The 16,325-nt window shown below is 43.1% G+C and overlaps 1 non-coding gene across 1 annotated transcript; it reads left to right on the forward strand.

Annotated features, from left to right (window-relative positions):
* Window positions 1-15,066: 15,066 nt before the first annotated feature.
* LOC119933837 lies at window positions 15,067-15,204 on the forward strand. Its single transcript, XR_005452707.1, has one exon. It is a non-coding gene; the product is annotated as a small nucleolar RNA SNORA7 (small nucleolar RNA).
* The last annotated feature ends 1,121 nt before the right edge of the window (window positions 15,205-16,325 follow it).

Below are 16,325 nucleotides of genomic sequence, written 5' to 3' on the forward strand. Positions count from 1 at the left end.
GAGATTTCCACTACGGGACAATCATGCTCAAAGGTAGATTTCTCCCAGGTTAACAAAAGGATGAATAATCTTGTGTACAAACAGCAGACATCTCTGATTTTTTCAATTACCCTCTTTTTAAAGTCAGAGTAGAATAATATGCCAGTCAATCCATTAATCGTTCAAAATCACACACTTTGACAAAAATAAGGTGTCTTCACACTCAGATAAATTGTTTTACCGATTCATTTCCTTGACGAGTTCGTGTATCTGGGAGTCAGAGGACCTGGGTCCTAATATGGGTCTTCCACTTGTCTGCCGTAGGACCTGGGTCCTAATCTGGCTCTGCCACTTGTCTGCTGTATGATGTAGGACAAATCAATTAACTTCTCTGTGCCTCATTTATCTGTGCCTCGTTTTCCTCATCTGTAGAGTGGGGATTCAATGCCTGTTCCCTCTCCTACTTAGATTGTGAATCCCATGTAGGACAAAGGGCATGTCTGACCTGATTATCATGTTACTATAAGGGTTGGAACATAATAAGCACTTAATAAATATTACTGTTTTTTATTGATGGAGATTCCATTTGATCATTTTTGGGGTGGCTTTACAAAACCACTCATTCCTTTCTCAAAGGTACTAAGTCCTTGTTTCAGCACTGATGAGTTAGAACAGTGCTAGAAAATTTCTAGGTCTAACTGCAGTTGGATTTCCACACTGGATAATGCAGTGGATACTTGAGCAAATTCTTGGAGGTTCGTCATGTGCCCCACATTAGCCAGTCTCATTTCAAGCTCTGGAAGAATCTGCTCCAACTGGGGACAGAGAGATCTTTAGAAAGATGTCCCCAAACTGATGTTTGGTACAGAGAAGTAGGATGCCCTAGTGGATAGAGAATTGCGCTGAGAGTCAGGAGTTCTGGGTTCTAATCCTGACCACCACTTGCCTGCTGTGGCATATCTCTTAACTTCCCTGAGACTCAGTTTCCTCATCTGTACAGTCTGTAAATAGGGGTAAAATTCTTATTCTCCCTCCATGTGAGCCCCATGGGGTACAGAGCTTGGTTTTGATCTGCTAATAGAGTTTCTACCCCAGCATCATGGCACATGATAAGCACTTTATAAATTATTCATATTAATGTCTGTCTCCCACTCTAGACTGTAAGCATGCTGTGGGCAGGGAATGTATCTGCTAACTCTATTTTACTGCACTCTCCCAAAAGCTAAGTACAGTGCTCTGCATATAGTAAGTGCTCAATAAATACCATTGATTGATTGATTGGTTAAAAAAAACCATAATTATAATCATGAGATGGAGTTGACACAATACATTGTTGCATTAGAAGGACATTAAGATCAGAAATAATTTTCCTATAAAACCACCAAAATGAAGTGCCAGAAACAGAGATATTTTGGTTTCCTTAGCACTTTGCTCTTACTCCGGTTAGAGAACCCTACTTTTTTCATCCCAACATCTCTGTTAGTCACAGAGCAGAAGGGATTCTTTTTCAGACTGTTTTGGCAATGACCAAATTCCAGGAGGGAGTCAATGACTTCCAAAGCTGACACTACACCTTGGAAGAAAAGCTTTGCCTAAATCTTTATGGTCACATCTCTTCCAAGAGGCCTTCCCCGATTAGGCCCAATTTTCCTCAGCTCGCTCTGCCTTCTGCAGTGACTACGCACTTAAATCTGTGACTTTTGGATATTTGATATTCACCCCTCCCCAGTCCCACAGCACTTATGTCATTATTTTTATTATCAAATACCATTGAGTCATTTCTGATTCTTGGTGACTCTACAGATATATTCTCTCCAGAATGTCATATCTTCTGCAATAATCCATAACCTTGTTAACGGTTTTTCTGTTATTGTTGTTATGGCTTCTATCCATCTAGCCCTTATGTATATATCTTTAAATTATATATTATAAATTACTCATTTATTCATAATAATGTCTATCTACCCCTCTAGGCTATGAGCTCATTATGGGTAGGGAACGCATCACCAATTCTGTTGTATCGTGCTCTCCCAAGCGCTTAGTACAGTGCTCTGTACATAATAAACCCTCAATAAATACCACTGGTTGATTGACTGAGCCTTGATACGCAATGTTTAAAAGCAAAAACTAACACCTGCTTTTCACCCCAACACATTCCTGTTATCAATTTTCCGAGAATTGAAGTCATGGCTCCCACTTCTCAAGTCAGAGTTAGCAATCATGTTCTGTTTTCTATTTAGAAGGTGTTACTTGGTTATATGTAATTAGGTAAAAAAAAAATGCAAAACATTCCTCTTTTTCTCAGTTTTCCTCAACCAATAGAAAGACCCTGGAGAGCATTTTAAAAGGTCTGAAAACTGTTCGGTGATCTTTGGTGCCATCAAGTGGCAACCTAATTTTATTTTGTTATTTATTTTATTTTGTTAGTATGTTTGGTTTTGTTCTCTGTCTCCCCCTTTTAGACTGTGAGCCCACTGTTGGGTAGGGACTGTCTCTATATGTTGCCAATTTGTACTTCCCAAGCGCTTAGTACAGTGCTCTGCACATAGTAAGCGCTCAATAAATACAATTGATGATGATGATGGGCCAGGAAGAGGCATTTGTGGAAGTCGCAGTTGGCCTCATTTTGACAAGAAGTTTCCCTGTCTTGTTGGAAGCCAGGATATTCAAATAAACATCTCCCTTTCAGCTTGATATTGCCTGCACATTCATTCATTCAATCGTATTTATTGAGCTCTTACTGTGTGCAGAGCACTGTACTAAGTGCTCGGAAAGTACAATTCTGTGGGTAACACATAGGAAACATTCCCCACTCTCCAAAGCATGTAGGCTTAAGGTAACATTTAATATCCACAGCAAACATTTATTGAGAGTCCTTGTAATTGTGCTCAACTATACTAGATTCTGTAAACCTTAAAACCCACTCTCAATTAACAAAAATGGAGTACAATCGGCTTATGGGAAAGAAGATGGGGAGGACTGGAAGTCAGGGATCTTGGGTCCCAATCTCAGCTCTGCCAGAGTGACCTGCAAATTGTGAGCCTGTGAAAAACAGGAACTATGTCTGATCTGATTATCTTATGTCTACCTAAGCACTTAACCTAGTGTTTGGAACATAGCAAAGAATTAATAATGTTCTCCCTTCGACTTTAGCTGTGAACCCCATATGGGACAGAGACTAACCTAATTCACTTGTATCTACCCATTCATTCATAATCATTGATTGCTTACTGGGTACAGGGCACTGTACAAAGCACTTGGGAGAGTACAATATAATGATAAATAGACACATTCCCTGCAGTGCTTAGAATAGTGTTTGACACAAAGTAAGCACTTTACAAACAAAATTAAAAATATATAAATACATAAATAATTTGTTGATGATCAATCAATCAATCAGTGGCATTTATTGATAAGTTACTGTGTTCAGAGCACTATACTAAGCTCCTGGGAGAGTACAATATAAGAGAGTTGCCCACAAGGAGTTTACATCTAGAGGTTTCTAAAAGCAACAGCCAAAACTTAAATGATTAATCAAAACTCAACTGTCCAATACCTGTCAACCCTGCCATGTCTTGGTTTCTCTTCCCACTTGAAGATCTATTTGCCAGGGCCGTGTTCCTGAGTACCCTAAGTAACTGAAGAATCTAAACTGAAAGGTATTGGATCAAAAGACCGGTAACATTTGTTCTCTGCCCCTCTATCCCAACCAAGTCTGATTTCCAGAGCAATGAACTAGACAGTTGGGAGCAAACAATAAAAGTAGAAGACAGTTTCTCTCCTCAAGGATCTTACAATCTGAAGAGGGATATAGACAGTCACAGATTGGGTACACAATAGGAATAAGAGGAAAATTATAGATAACTTTAGTTCTTTCTGAATGTGAATTTTCACTATGCAGTTTGAATAGAATGCTATTAGGGTTTTAGGGAATATTTTCACCTACATATGCAGAATAATTTAAGAAATGCCACCTATATATGCAGAATAACTTAAGAAATGGTATATTTTCAGTCATAATTAACCAGATAATTTGCTATTGTCCTGATTGTCAATAGCATTATGGGAAAAGTCTATTATGGCTATTTCTGTTCCTAGTTTAGGGTATATATTGACACTAGAGATCACAGACTTAGCATTACTGGGTTCCAATATTGGCTTTACTAATGACTCCTAGATTGTCAGCTTCAGCTTCTGGGGACCGAAGATCTGCAGAGCCATGGAGTTTGCAAGGTGACTCTCCTCATTGTTAATTTTTTTTATGTAAACTGTCTTGACCTGCTTCCTGGAATTAGCTTTCATCATTGATTCATTACTTTCCTTTTTGGGAATCCTTTATTAGTTATGCTCTTGTTAGGCCTGTGCAGGAAGTGGATAACAAATGCTATTATGAGTCACCATTTTCTAAGTAAGGAAGCTGAGGCACAGAGAACATAAGTGACTTTCCCAATGTCACACAGCAAAACTGTGGCAATATTCACAACCTAGTCCACTGAGTCCTCAGGTTTCTCTTGTGATACCTTTGCTTATCAAAACAGGTTTAAAGACAGTTCTGATTTCTCCTGAGGGTCTGTGCTTTTGTGGATGAGACGTTTCCACTCTGTGATCTGGTTAGAACAGTGCTAGAAAATTAAGGAACAATGAAAGAGAAGGAGAATCAGCATGGCCTAGTGGAAAGAATTTAGGCCTGGGAGTCAGAGGATCTGGGTTCTAATCCAGACTCCAGCACTGGTCTGCTGTGTAACCTTGAGCAAGTTACTTAACTTCCCTGTACTACAGTTTCCTCATCTGTAAAATGGGGATTGAATCGTACTCTCTACTACCTAGACTTTGAGTCTCATGTGGGACAGGGACTGTGTCCAACCTGATAACCTTATATCTACCTCAGCACTTAGAATAATGCTTGGCACATAGTAATCATGATATTGATTATTATTATTGGTATTGTTATTTTTATTATTCAAGACTGCCTGGGTTTGGTGTGCCTCATTATAGGAAGAAACTGCAAATGTGCATGTGTTTAGCACCAAAACAGGAGAATGTCGCAGCCAGGTCTTACAGAGACACAAGCCTCGTATTACAGGACAACTTGGTGTACTTGAACTAGCAATTTTTAGGAAAAACTTTGTTGAGATCTTCTTAGATCATTTATTTATTAATATCACAATCTGATGTCACAGTTCCTGGAGCACTTAAAAGTAGTAGTAGTAGTAGTAGTATTCAATAAATTGTATCTATAATAATAATAATAATGATGGCATTTGTTAAGTGCTTACTATGTGCAAAGCACTGTTCTAAGTGCTGCGGGGATGCAAGGTGATCAGGTTGTCCCACACGGGGCTCACAGTCTTAATCCCCATTTTACAGATGAGGTAACTGAGGCTCAGAGAAGTGACTTACCCAAGGTCACACAGCAGACATGTGGCGGAGCCAGGATTTGAACCCAATACCTCTGACTCCAAAGCCTGTGGTCTTTCCACTGAGCCACACTGCTTCTCATGCTATTGAGTGCTTTGTGTGTGCAGTGTACTGTACTAACTACTTGGGAGAATACAATACAACAGAGTTGGTTGACATTCCTCTGTCTACAAGAAGCTCATAGTGTAGAGGGATAATAATGAATGCAGAGATAGTGTAAGGATCAATATTTTTTAGTGGTATTTGTTACGTGCTTAGCAAAGTGCTTGTGCTAAGCACTGGGGTAGATACAAGATAAGCAGGTTGGATCCAGACCCATGGGGTTCACAATCTTAATCCCCATTTTATGGATGAGATAACCAAGGCACAGAGAAGTTAAGTGACTTACACAAGGTCACACAGCAGGCAAGGGATTAGAACCAGAGCCTCTTACACCCAGGCCTGTGATCTTTCCATTAGGCTGCTTGCTTCTCATTGGATACTGAGACCTGTGCAATGGCTCTCTGCCTGTGTATTTGTCCAGGAGAGGGGTGGGGATCCTTGCATATCAAGTCCACCTGTGGAAAAGTCCATCCCATCCTTCTGGGGCAGAAGTAATGAGCTGTCTGCTGTTTTCCGTCCTCTGGCCCCGAGAGCCCAGTGTGCGGGAGAAAAGTTGTCCCAAACGTGCCACACACTCCCACTACAGGATAAACCTGAAGACAGTGGGCCTCGGTTTTTAGTGCTGTTCCTTACTTTTCCTATGCTTCCGTTTCCTCATCTGAAAAATTGGAATTCAATACCTGCTCTCCCACCTGCCTAGACTGTGAGCCCCAAGTGGGACAGGGACTCTAACCAGTCTAATAATCTTGTGTCTCCCTCAGCTCTTAGTATAATGTTTGGCAAACAGTAAGAACTTACAACTATCATAATAATTTATTTAGCCAATTACACTTCTCATCCAATCAAGATCCAATTTTGTCCTGTATAAATTGCAACTGTCAGGTTGGCCTTCCTGTCTTCATGCCTTCCTTGAGGTAGCCCTTGGAAACAAATCAAAACATACACCATCCTACCTTAAATACAGGTGAGCTCCTTGTGGGCAAGGAATGTGTCTGTTCGTTGTTACAGTGTACTTTCCCAAGCGATTAACATACTGCTTTGCACACAGTAAGTGCTCACTAAATGCAACTGAATCAATGACTGAAATACATTCTGTGTGTAAATTCTGCAAGTTTCAGAAGGCATAGTTGGAACTTCATCGTTTCATATGCTGTCTCCAGAGATTAACTAGCTAGAGGAAACTTCTATGACAAATTATGCCCGTTATTTCACCTCGGCGCTAAAGGTGAAGTTTGAAGAAAAAAATCACATTGGAAGATTCGCTGAAACTCTCTTAACAGATATGCCTGCTCAGTCTACAAAAGTAAAAAGAACATGACTTCCACCCTGTGGTAGACACCGCAAACTACAAATCCCCTGAAAAGGGAAAGTAGAAGAACTTTGGTTTGCACATGAATAAATTTTCACATTCTCCTTTCCTTTTCTCCATTACCTTCAATTCTGCGGGTTTCTGCATTTGCATTTATTTCTTCTGAACACCTATGCAGTCTATCGGTGTGCTTGGATGTGGAATGGGGATTGTTCAAAAGGATTATAATTCATTATCAATTAATTAAAAAATAATTAATTCATTCATTCAATCATATTTATTGAGTGCTTACTGTGTGCAGAGCATCTCCTCTAGACTATAAGATAATTATGGGCCGGGAATGTGCCTGCTAGTTCTGTTTTATTGTACTCTCCCAAGCACTCAGTAGTGCTCTGCTTATAGTAAGCGTTCAAAAAATACAATTGATCAATCAATTATCTCCTTTAGACTATAAGCTAGTTATGGTACGGCAATGTGCCTGCTAATTCTGTTGCATTGTACTCTCCCAAGCACTCAGTACAGTGCTCTGCACATAGTAAGCACTCAAAAAATACAACTGATCTCCACAATTTTCAATACTATCATTATCGGCATTTTCAGGTAGCAGAATGATTCACAGTCATATATTTATTCTTCTCCAACCTCCGTGAAAAGAAAAAGGAAACAGGAGAAGAAAGAGACAAAGACTGAGGCAGATAATTCAAGCCCAAAACAATTTTTGTTTGAGATAGCCCCATAATTGCGAAAGTCAAAAGTGGGAGATATTGATCCTATAGTTCTTTTGGCTACATTGGCAGGGCTAAAATTAAGACATTCATTATAACCACCCTGGGAACTGGCATTCTTCCTTGCTGCATTTTTCTGGAAAAAATTCTGTTCGAGATCCATTTTTACAAGGAACAAAACTGAGGACCTTTCCTACAGTTGGTGTAGTAGGACAGAGCATAGGCCTGGGAACCAGAAGGTCATGGGTTCTAATCCTGACTCCGCCTTTTCTTCTGTGTGTCCTTGGGCAAGTCACTTCATTTCTCTGTGGCTCAGATTCCTCAGCAGTAAAAAGGGGATTAAGACTGTGAGCCTTATGTGGGACAGGGACTGTGTCCAACCTGATTTGCTGGAATCCATTCCAGCACTTAGAAGAATGCCTGATGCATAGTAAGTGCTTAACAAATACTATTATTATTATTGTTATTATTATTATTATTATTTCAGGGTTTGGGCCTAATCAGTGTAATAAATGGTGAAGGCAGCATCTTCTGCTACAGAAATGGTATGGCCTAATAGACCTGGCTTCTAATCCTGGCCCTACCATTTCCTGTTATTCCACCTCGGACAAGTCACTTAACTTCTCTGTGACTCCATGTCCTCCTCTAGAAAATGGGGGCTGAAATTCTAGTAATAATAATAATGGTACTTGTTAAGCACTTACTATGTGCCAAGGACTGGGGGAAATTCATTCATTCATTCAATCATATTTATTGAGCGCTTATTGTGTGCAGAGCACTGTACTAAGCACTTGGGAAGTACAAGTTGGTAACACATAGAGACGGTCCCTACCCAAAAGCAGGCTGGTTGGACACAGTCCCTGTCTTACCTGGGGCTCACATGGGAGAGCGAGAAGAGGAAAGGAGGGCTTAGTCAGGGAAGGCCCCTTGGAGGAGATGTGCCTTCAATAAGCTTTGAAGGTCTGGCGACCGCAATTGTCTGTCGGATATGAGGAGGGAAGTCATTCAAGGCCAGAGGCAGGATATGGGCGAGAGGTCAGCTGCAAGATAGACGAGATCGAAGTACAGTGAGAAGGTTAGCAGGCTGGGTTGCAATAGGAGAGGCAGAACGTGCCTTTGGGTTGCAAGAGCAGAAAAATGAATCTTTAAAGAATAAAGGGCTAGGTAAGGCCTCAATAAGTCTGCTAACCGAGAAGAAGTTTCTATGAAGATTTAGGCCCATTCTCCATTCTCCAGACCAAACTAAAAGTCTACAGAGCAGTAGTGTTATTCACCCTTCTCTACGGGCTGTGGTATCCAGACCACACACCTTGACACCACATCCATCTCCTTGAGCAGTTCCAACAACATCACTTTCACTCGACAGCAAATGGCAAGACAACATCCTGAACGATGAAGTTCTGAAATGCAGTCAGTCTCCTAGCACCAAAGCTCTGCTCCCCTTAATACAACTATGCTGGGTGGGATGTGTGAGGAGAATGAGCATTAGCTGGAGCCCCAAACTGAGGCTGGGAAATTGAAAAGCCAGGAGGGCAGAGGAAGTGTTTAAAGTACACGATAAAACAAAGTTCAGACAGTGATGCACTGCAAGCTGAAAAGTGGGAATCAGTTGCTGTTTTTTAAGCACTTACTCTGTGCCAAGTACTGTTCTAAGTACTGAAGTAGATATAAGGAAATCAGGTTGGACACAGTCCCTGTCCCACATGGGGCTCACAGTCTTAATCCTCATTTTACAGATGAGGGAACTGAGGCATAGAGAAGTAAAGTGACTTGCCCAAGTTCACACAGCAGACAAATGGTGGAGCTGGGATAATAATAATGATGGTATTTGTTAAATGCGTACTATGTGCCAAACAGTGTTCTAAGCGCTAGGATAGATACAAGGTCATCAGGTTGTCCCACGTGGGGCTCACAGTCATAATCCACATTTTACAGATGAGGGAACTGAGGCACAGAGAAGTGAAGTGACTTGCCTGAGGTCACACAGCAGACAAGAGGCAGAGCCGGGATTAGAACCCACATCCTCTGACTCCCAAGCTTGGACTCTTGCCACTAGGCCACACAGCTTCTGGGCTGAGGGCAGATCTGCAGGGCTCACTGTCATCAAGAAAGGAGTAAGAGCTTTGTGTGAAAAGAGAGACAAGGTGGCCAAAGAGAAAATAGACCAGGTGCTACAAACATTAATTACAACACAACAAGGGACAACTTTTTATGTGCCCAGTATGGCCAGGACTGAAGATTCCCCATTGCCCTCTTCAACCACAGATGCACTAATGGTTGGGCTTCACTGCCACTGCTTAGAAAACAAAGGACAGCTCTATGTTTAAAGGGAATTCAGCAAAATGTGTGTTCTGGAATCTGCACATGATTCCCTGGGAGTCATTGGGGTTTTGGTCCTCCCCACCAGCAGCTAGTGTTGGATAAAGTGACTCTCCTTTACAGCAGCTGTTGACAAAGGACAATGGAGTGAAACATCGACAGGTCTGTGCCAGCAGAAGCCGGGTATGATCCGGTCAGCAGTGCTGAAGCTGTTCTAAGTATGCAGCACTTAAATCCAAAAGTAAGCTCCAGCCACTGGCTCTAACCTTTTCTCTGGGAGGTTTTAATGCAGCATGGAAGTAATCTGAAGTTTGAGATCACTAAGGCCCTTGGAAAGCAGGCCTCTAGTCCAGTAAAATGAGGTTCATCTTGCCCACCCTGGAAATGGTAATCCCACCTTTGGAGTTTCTCCAGGATTTACTAAAAGTTAAAGAAAGCCTTCCTAACTCGAAGAATGGCTAAGCACTGGAACAAATTCCAGAAGGCCGTTAGAAGAACAGGGTCAGTGCAGCATGGCTCAGTGGAAAGAGCAAGTGTTTGGGAGTCAAAGGTCATGGGTTCAAATCCCGGCTCCACCGCTTGTCAGCTGTGTGACTTTGGGCAAGTCACTTAACTTCTCTGTCCCTCAGTTACCTCTTCTGTAAAATGGGGATTAAGATTCTGAGCCCCACATGGGACACCCTGATCACCTTGTATCATCCCCAGAGCTTAGAACAGTGCTTTGCGCATAGTAAGTGCATAAACAAATACCAAAATTATTATTATTATTATTATCTCTCTGAGATGGGTTAGATCAGGGACCAGCTTGGAGAGGTAGCACTCGCTGGGACCCGTGGCCCATTTGGATTCTCACTTGTCTGAAAGGACTTGTCTCAAACAGGCAGTTCGAAGAGTGAGAGTCAGTCAGAGTGAGAGTCCTTGCCCTGTAGGAACTTCCAGTCAAAGGCAGAAAAGCAAAGAGTCCGAGATCATTCAGCCTTGTTTTGTAAGCTCTGTGGGGTAATTTAGCCACTATCTCAGGGTGAGGGGAAGTTTTACATATCCACAAAGAGGCTTCATGGCATTGGGCCTGACCTTTGGGTCACTCACTCTTCTGACACCCAGAAGTCTTCTCTCCGGAAGCAGGAGAGCCCACCGGCTGCACTGATCCCAGAGTTCTTCCCCTCCGCTCATTCTCTGACCTGAAATGAAGATGTCCCATGTTTTCCCCTGTGATTGGTCCAGGAATGTGTACCACCCAAGGGCCAGCATCCTAGCCAATGTCCAGGATTGCCGGTACCTCCTATCTTGCCTGTCTCACTCAGTCTCCAGGCTCCCTGAACTCAGTGTTCTCCCCTAAGGCCACTGATGTTTGTGGCAGAAGGGATATTGGCAATCTAAGCCAGATCAACCTTCACCAGGGCCTATCATGCAAAGCCTTCCCTCTTCCCCTCCCCACCCCACCCCAGTCACTAGAAAGCTCCCCCACTTCTCCTCCTAACTGGAAGTCAGTGAAGGGTGGGTGTAATCTCACTGTGGGCAGGGAATCTGTTAATTGTTGTATTGTATTCCCCCAAGTGCTTTGTACAGGACTTTGCACACAGTAAACCCTCAATACATACAATTTAATGAATGAATGAATGAATGGAGCAGCAGCTGTTCTAAGGGACAAGAAGAAGGCTCGGAAGTTGGCAATCCCTCTATTTCTTAGCTTTTTTTGCCAGGAGCTGGGGCCTGAATCCCTGGTTTCTCTCTCAAACTGCCCCCTATGAGAGCACTGTAACAAGAAAATCCGCTCTGACTCGGGCCTTGACCCTGGCTCCAACTTGGTCTGCTGTGTGACCATAGGCAAGTCACTTCACTTCTCGGTGCCTCACTTACCTCAACCGTAGAATGGGAATGAAGATTATGAGACCCATGTGGGGCAGGGACTGAGTCCAACCTGATAAGCTTGTATCTACCCCAGCGCTTAGAGCAGTGACTAGTGCATAGTAAGTGCATAACAAATGCCGTAAAAACATGAAACAAATAAACAAATGAAAAACCTCGACACACAGGAGCATAAGCAAGAGTGTGAATGAGCAAGAAAGGAAGAATCCAAACCCAGCTCTGACAAAAACATTACAAGTGCCACAGAAACCTTGTTCTGACTTTGGCTGGATAGTAAGTCAGTCATTCGTATTCATTTAGTGCTTACTGTGCACAGAGCACTGCACTAAGCACTTGGGAGAGTACAACAATAAGCAGACACATTCTCTGCCCACTATGACCTTACAGTCTAGAGGAGGAGACATACATTAATATAAATAAATAAATTAAAGATATGTACTTAGGTAGTCTCCTATGAATCAAAGCCTTACCATGGCAAGAGAGTTTGTGTATGCCAATGAAGCTTAGAGCTATGCCATTGAGAGATACACTCACTAGGATTACCCATAAAGGAAAGGTCTAAGCGGAAGCATCAGACAAAGTTGATTCAACTGTGCTGGGCAGCAGCATCATGGGAAAGAATGGATCTGAAAGCTGGACAGTGAAAAAACAGGGTAGAAAGAACGTCGATTCTTTTGAAATATGGTGCTGGAGAAGGCTTTTGCTAATACCATGGACTGCCCGAAAAACAAACAAATGGATTTTGGAGCAAATTAAACCAAAATGGTCTTTGGAAGGCCAAATGACAACTTATATTAGCACATTTTGGGCACATAGTCAAGAGAACTAATTCTCTGAAGAAGACACTAATGCTAGGAAAAGTCCAGGAAAACATGGAAGAAGCAGATCAGCAGCTAGATGGATAGAGACCTTAACAACAATAACGGAAGAATCATTAGAAAGTTTGCAGATTATGGCAGAAGACAGGGGGTTCTGCAGAAAGTATATCCATGGAGTCACTACGAATTGGAAATGACTCAACAGCACTCAATAATAACAATAATACTTAAGTACTGTGGGGTTGGGAGGAGGGATGAATAAAAGGAGCAAGTCAGGGGGACGCAGAAGGAAGTAAGAGAAGAGGGAAAGAGGATTTAGGTATGGAAGACCTTGGAGGAGTTTTGCCTTCAGTAAGGCTTTGAAACAGGGAGAGTCATTTTCTTTCTGATAGGAGGAGGGAGAGAATTCCCAGTCAGAGGCAGGAGGCGGGAGAGAGTTCAGCGGTGAGGTAGACTAGATCAAGGTACAGTGAGAAGATGGGACAAGGATGAGCAAGCATTCACTGAGCGTGAGAGTGGGCACCTCATTGGCCAAATTCTGTTGTCTCTACCCTGATTCCTTACCTCCCTCCACCAGGACAGATTTTCCCAGGGCTTGTTGGGCCCTTTACCCCCTCCATCAGCCACCATTTCCTTTACAGACTGATGAAATAGAAACTGGCTACCATACATGCCCTGCACTGGGGCAACGTGGAGGGGCCAGGGACTGCAGGCCAATCCAGTGCTCCCCACCCCAACTGAAATTGTGCTCTCTTGGTCTCTCTTGAGTCTCACGTTCACAATGCCCAAAGTGGCAGCAATGTTGGTAAGGTTGGGGACAAGGGATTGCCCTCTAAAGCAGCATGGCCTAGTGCATAGAGCATGGGTCTGGGAGTGAGATTCTGGGTTCTAATTTCAGCTCTGCCACTCATCTGTTATGGGCAAGACACTTCACTTCTCTGGGCCTCAGTTACCTCATCTGTAAAATGGGGATTGAGACTGTGACCCCCAGGTGAGAGAAGGACTGTGTCCAATCTGATTTGCTTGTATCCACCGCAGCGCTTAGAACTGTGCCTGGCACATAATAAGCACTTAAACAAATACACAATTCTTATTCTTATTACACCATACCACACCACAATTCTTATTAACTGGCTATGGCTCAAGTTGTGAGTCTCTGTTGCGGCAGCTGAGAACTGTCCCATTGTCGTGGGATATATGGGAACATGTTAATCTGGGCTGGGGAGGTTGGAAAAATCTGATTTTCCCTGGTGAATTGGATTGGATTCCTGGAGCAGACTTGAAGGTGGAGCTGGTGGTGCAGGACTCCACCGGCATTTGAACATGTACTGAATTAGACTTTTATCCCAAATTCACTTAGGAAGAATGCACTTAGGAAGATCACAATGAAGCAGCGAGGCTGAGTGGACACAGCAAGGACCTAGGAGTCAGAAGGACCTGGGTTCCAGTTCCGGCTCTGCCACATGTCTGCCGCGTGACCTTGGGCCAGTCACTTAACTTCTCTGGGCCTCAATTACTCCATCTGTAAAGTGGGGATTGAGAGTGTGAGCCCCATGTGGGACAGGGACTGTGTCCAACCTGATTAACTTGTATCTACCCCAGCACTTCCAACAGTGCTGGCACATAGTAAGTGCTTAACAAGTATTTGGGAAGTGCCAACTGGAAGTTCCGGCTCTTATCAGTGTAAAGAGCACAGGCTTGGGAGTCAGAGGTCATTGGTTCAAATCCCAGCTCCACCATTTGTCAACTATGTGACTTTGCGCAAGTCACTTAACTTCTCTGTGCCTCAGTTACCTCATCTGTAAAATAGGATTAAGACTGTGAGCCCCCTGTGGGACAACCCAATCACCTTGCATTCTCCCCAGCACTTAGAACAGTGCTTTACATATAGTAAGTGCTTAACAAATGCCATCATTATTATCATTAAGTGCAGTATAACAAATAACATAGTACAGTGCTTTACACACAGTAAGTGCTTAATAAATACGATTGAATGAATGAAAGTACCATTATTATCATTATTATTACAATGGCCCAGCGAAGGCCTGATAGCTCTGGGTGGGAGAGTCAAGGGGGCGGGGAGGGAGAAATTATTGCCTGCAGGTTTCAGAAAGCCCCAAATTGTCCTTTGATCTTCCAATCACGCCGTCAGGATGCCTGCTGTTGTTTCTCAGGCTGGACCTCTTCCCCTTCCTTCGCAGCTGCTTTGCTGGCAGAGTTCAGAAGTGGTTCACACAAAGGATAGAGGGAGCACCTGGTTGGCAGGCTGGTGCCAGGAAGGGCTCTTGGAGTTGCTGTAGGATCCTGCAGCTTTGCTCATGTTGGGAGGAAAGCTGCCCATATGGTTTGGCCCAGTAGAGGCCTTACAGCAATCTGCACTGAGCCTCCTACTGGGCTAGGGAAAGTGGATCCTTCCACCTGCCAATCAACGGAAACCAATTATGGCAAGATGGAACCTCCTGAAATGTGCAGGGAGAAAATGGGAGAAAATGAGATTGTGATTTGTAAATTAACTAAGGACTCTGTTACCCTCTCAGGATGGCACCTGGAGAGTTTCCAGTACTTTACCAGTCTCGGCTACAGGAGGGAGAGTCAAGCAGAGGCATACCCAATCCATTCCTAGCTTGGGCAGTGACTAGCAAGTGGAAGGCGATCTGCTACAAGTCAAAACTCACCCGTGCTGGGCAGCGGCAGCCTGGGAGAGAGTTGAGGGCGGAGACTCAAGTTTATTGCACAGAGGAGGTAATGGTAAACCACTTCCATACTATTACCAAGAAAACTCTACGGATACTTTACCAGAATGATTGCAGATGGAGCGTTCTGGGAGGGATGTGTCCGTGGAGTTGCTAAGGGTCGGAACGACTCAACAGCATAAGACAAGACAAGGACACTGCAGGAAAGCAGTGTGGCCTACAGGAAAGAACATGGGCTTGGGAGTCAGAGGATCTGAGTTCTAATCCTGGCTCTGTCAATTGCTAGCTGTGTGACCTTAGGTGAGTCACTTAACTCTCCATGCCTCAGTTTCCTTAACTGTAAAGCATTCATTCATTCATTCAGTTATATTAGTTGAGCGCTTACTGTGTGCAGAGCACTGTACTAAGCGCTTGGGAAGTACAAGTAAGCAACATATACTGTATTCTCATATACTGTATTGAAACAGGGATTCAATACCTGTTCTAATCCCATTTAAGACTGTGAAACCAATGTGGGACAGGGACTGTGTCAGACCTAATTGACTTATAGGTACCTCAGCATTTAGAACAATGTTTGACACATAGTAAGCGCTTAACAAATATCATCAAACAGACACTACTATCCCATGAGTTTATGAAGCAATCTGACAGTTTCCAGATGATACTTGGTGGTTTAACTTGGTAAAACAAAAAGATTATTGCTTCAGAAAACAGTCAACAAGAAAGTGCTCACTAGGGCATTTCTACATTTTAAAACTTTGTTGGGTTGTTGGGGGGCTGCACCCCTCTTTTAACAATAATACTAATAATAATAGTATTTAAGTACTTTTATATGTCAAGCACTGTTCCAAGCGCTGGGGTAGATACAAGCTAATCAGGTTGGACACAGTCCCTGTCCCACATGGGACTCACAATCTCAGTCCCCATTTTACAGATGATATAACTGAAGTGTAAAGAAGTTAGGTGACTTGCCCAAGGTCACACAGGAGACAAGTGGGGAAGTCAAGATTAGAACCCAGGTCTCTCTGAATCCATGTTCTATCCACTGGGCCAAATCGCTTCAGGAGGCCATGCCGCTTTTAAAAGAACTGCT

Source organism: Tachyglossus aculeatus, chromosome 10, assembly GCF_015852505.1.
Source record: "Tachyglossus aculeatus isolate mTacAcu1 chromosome 10, mTacAcu1.pri, whole genome shotgun sequence".
Lineage (NCBI taxonomy): Eukaryota > Metazoa > Chordata > Mammalia > Monotremata > Tachyglossidae > Tachyglossus > Tachyglossus aculeatus.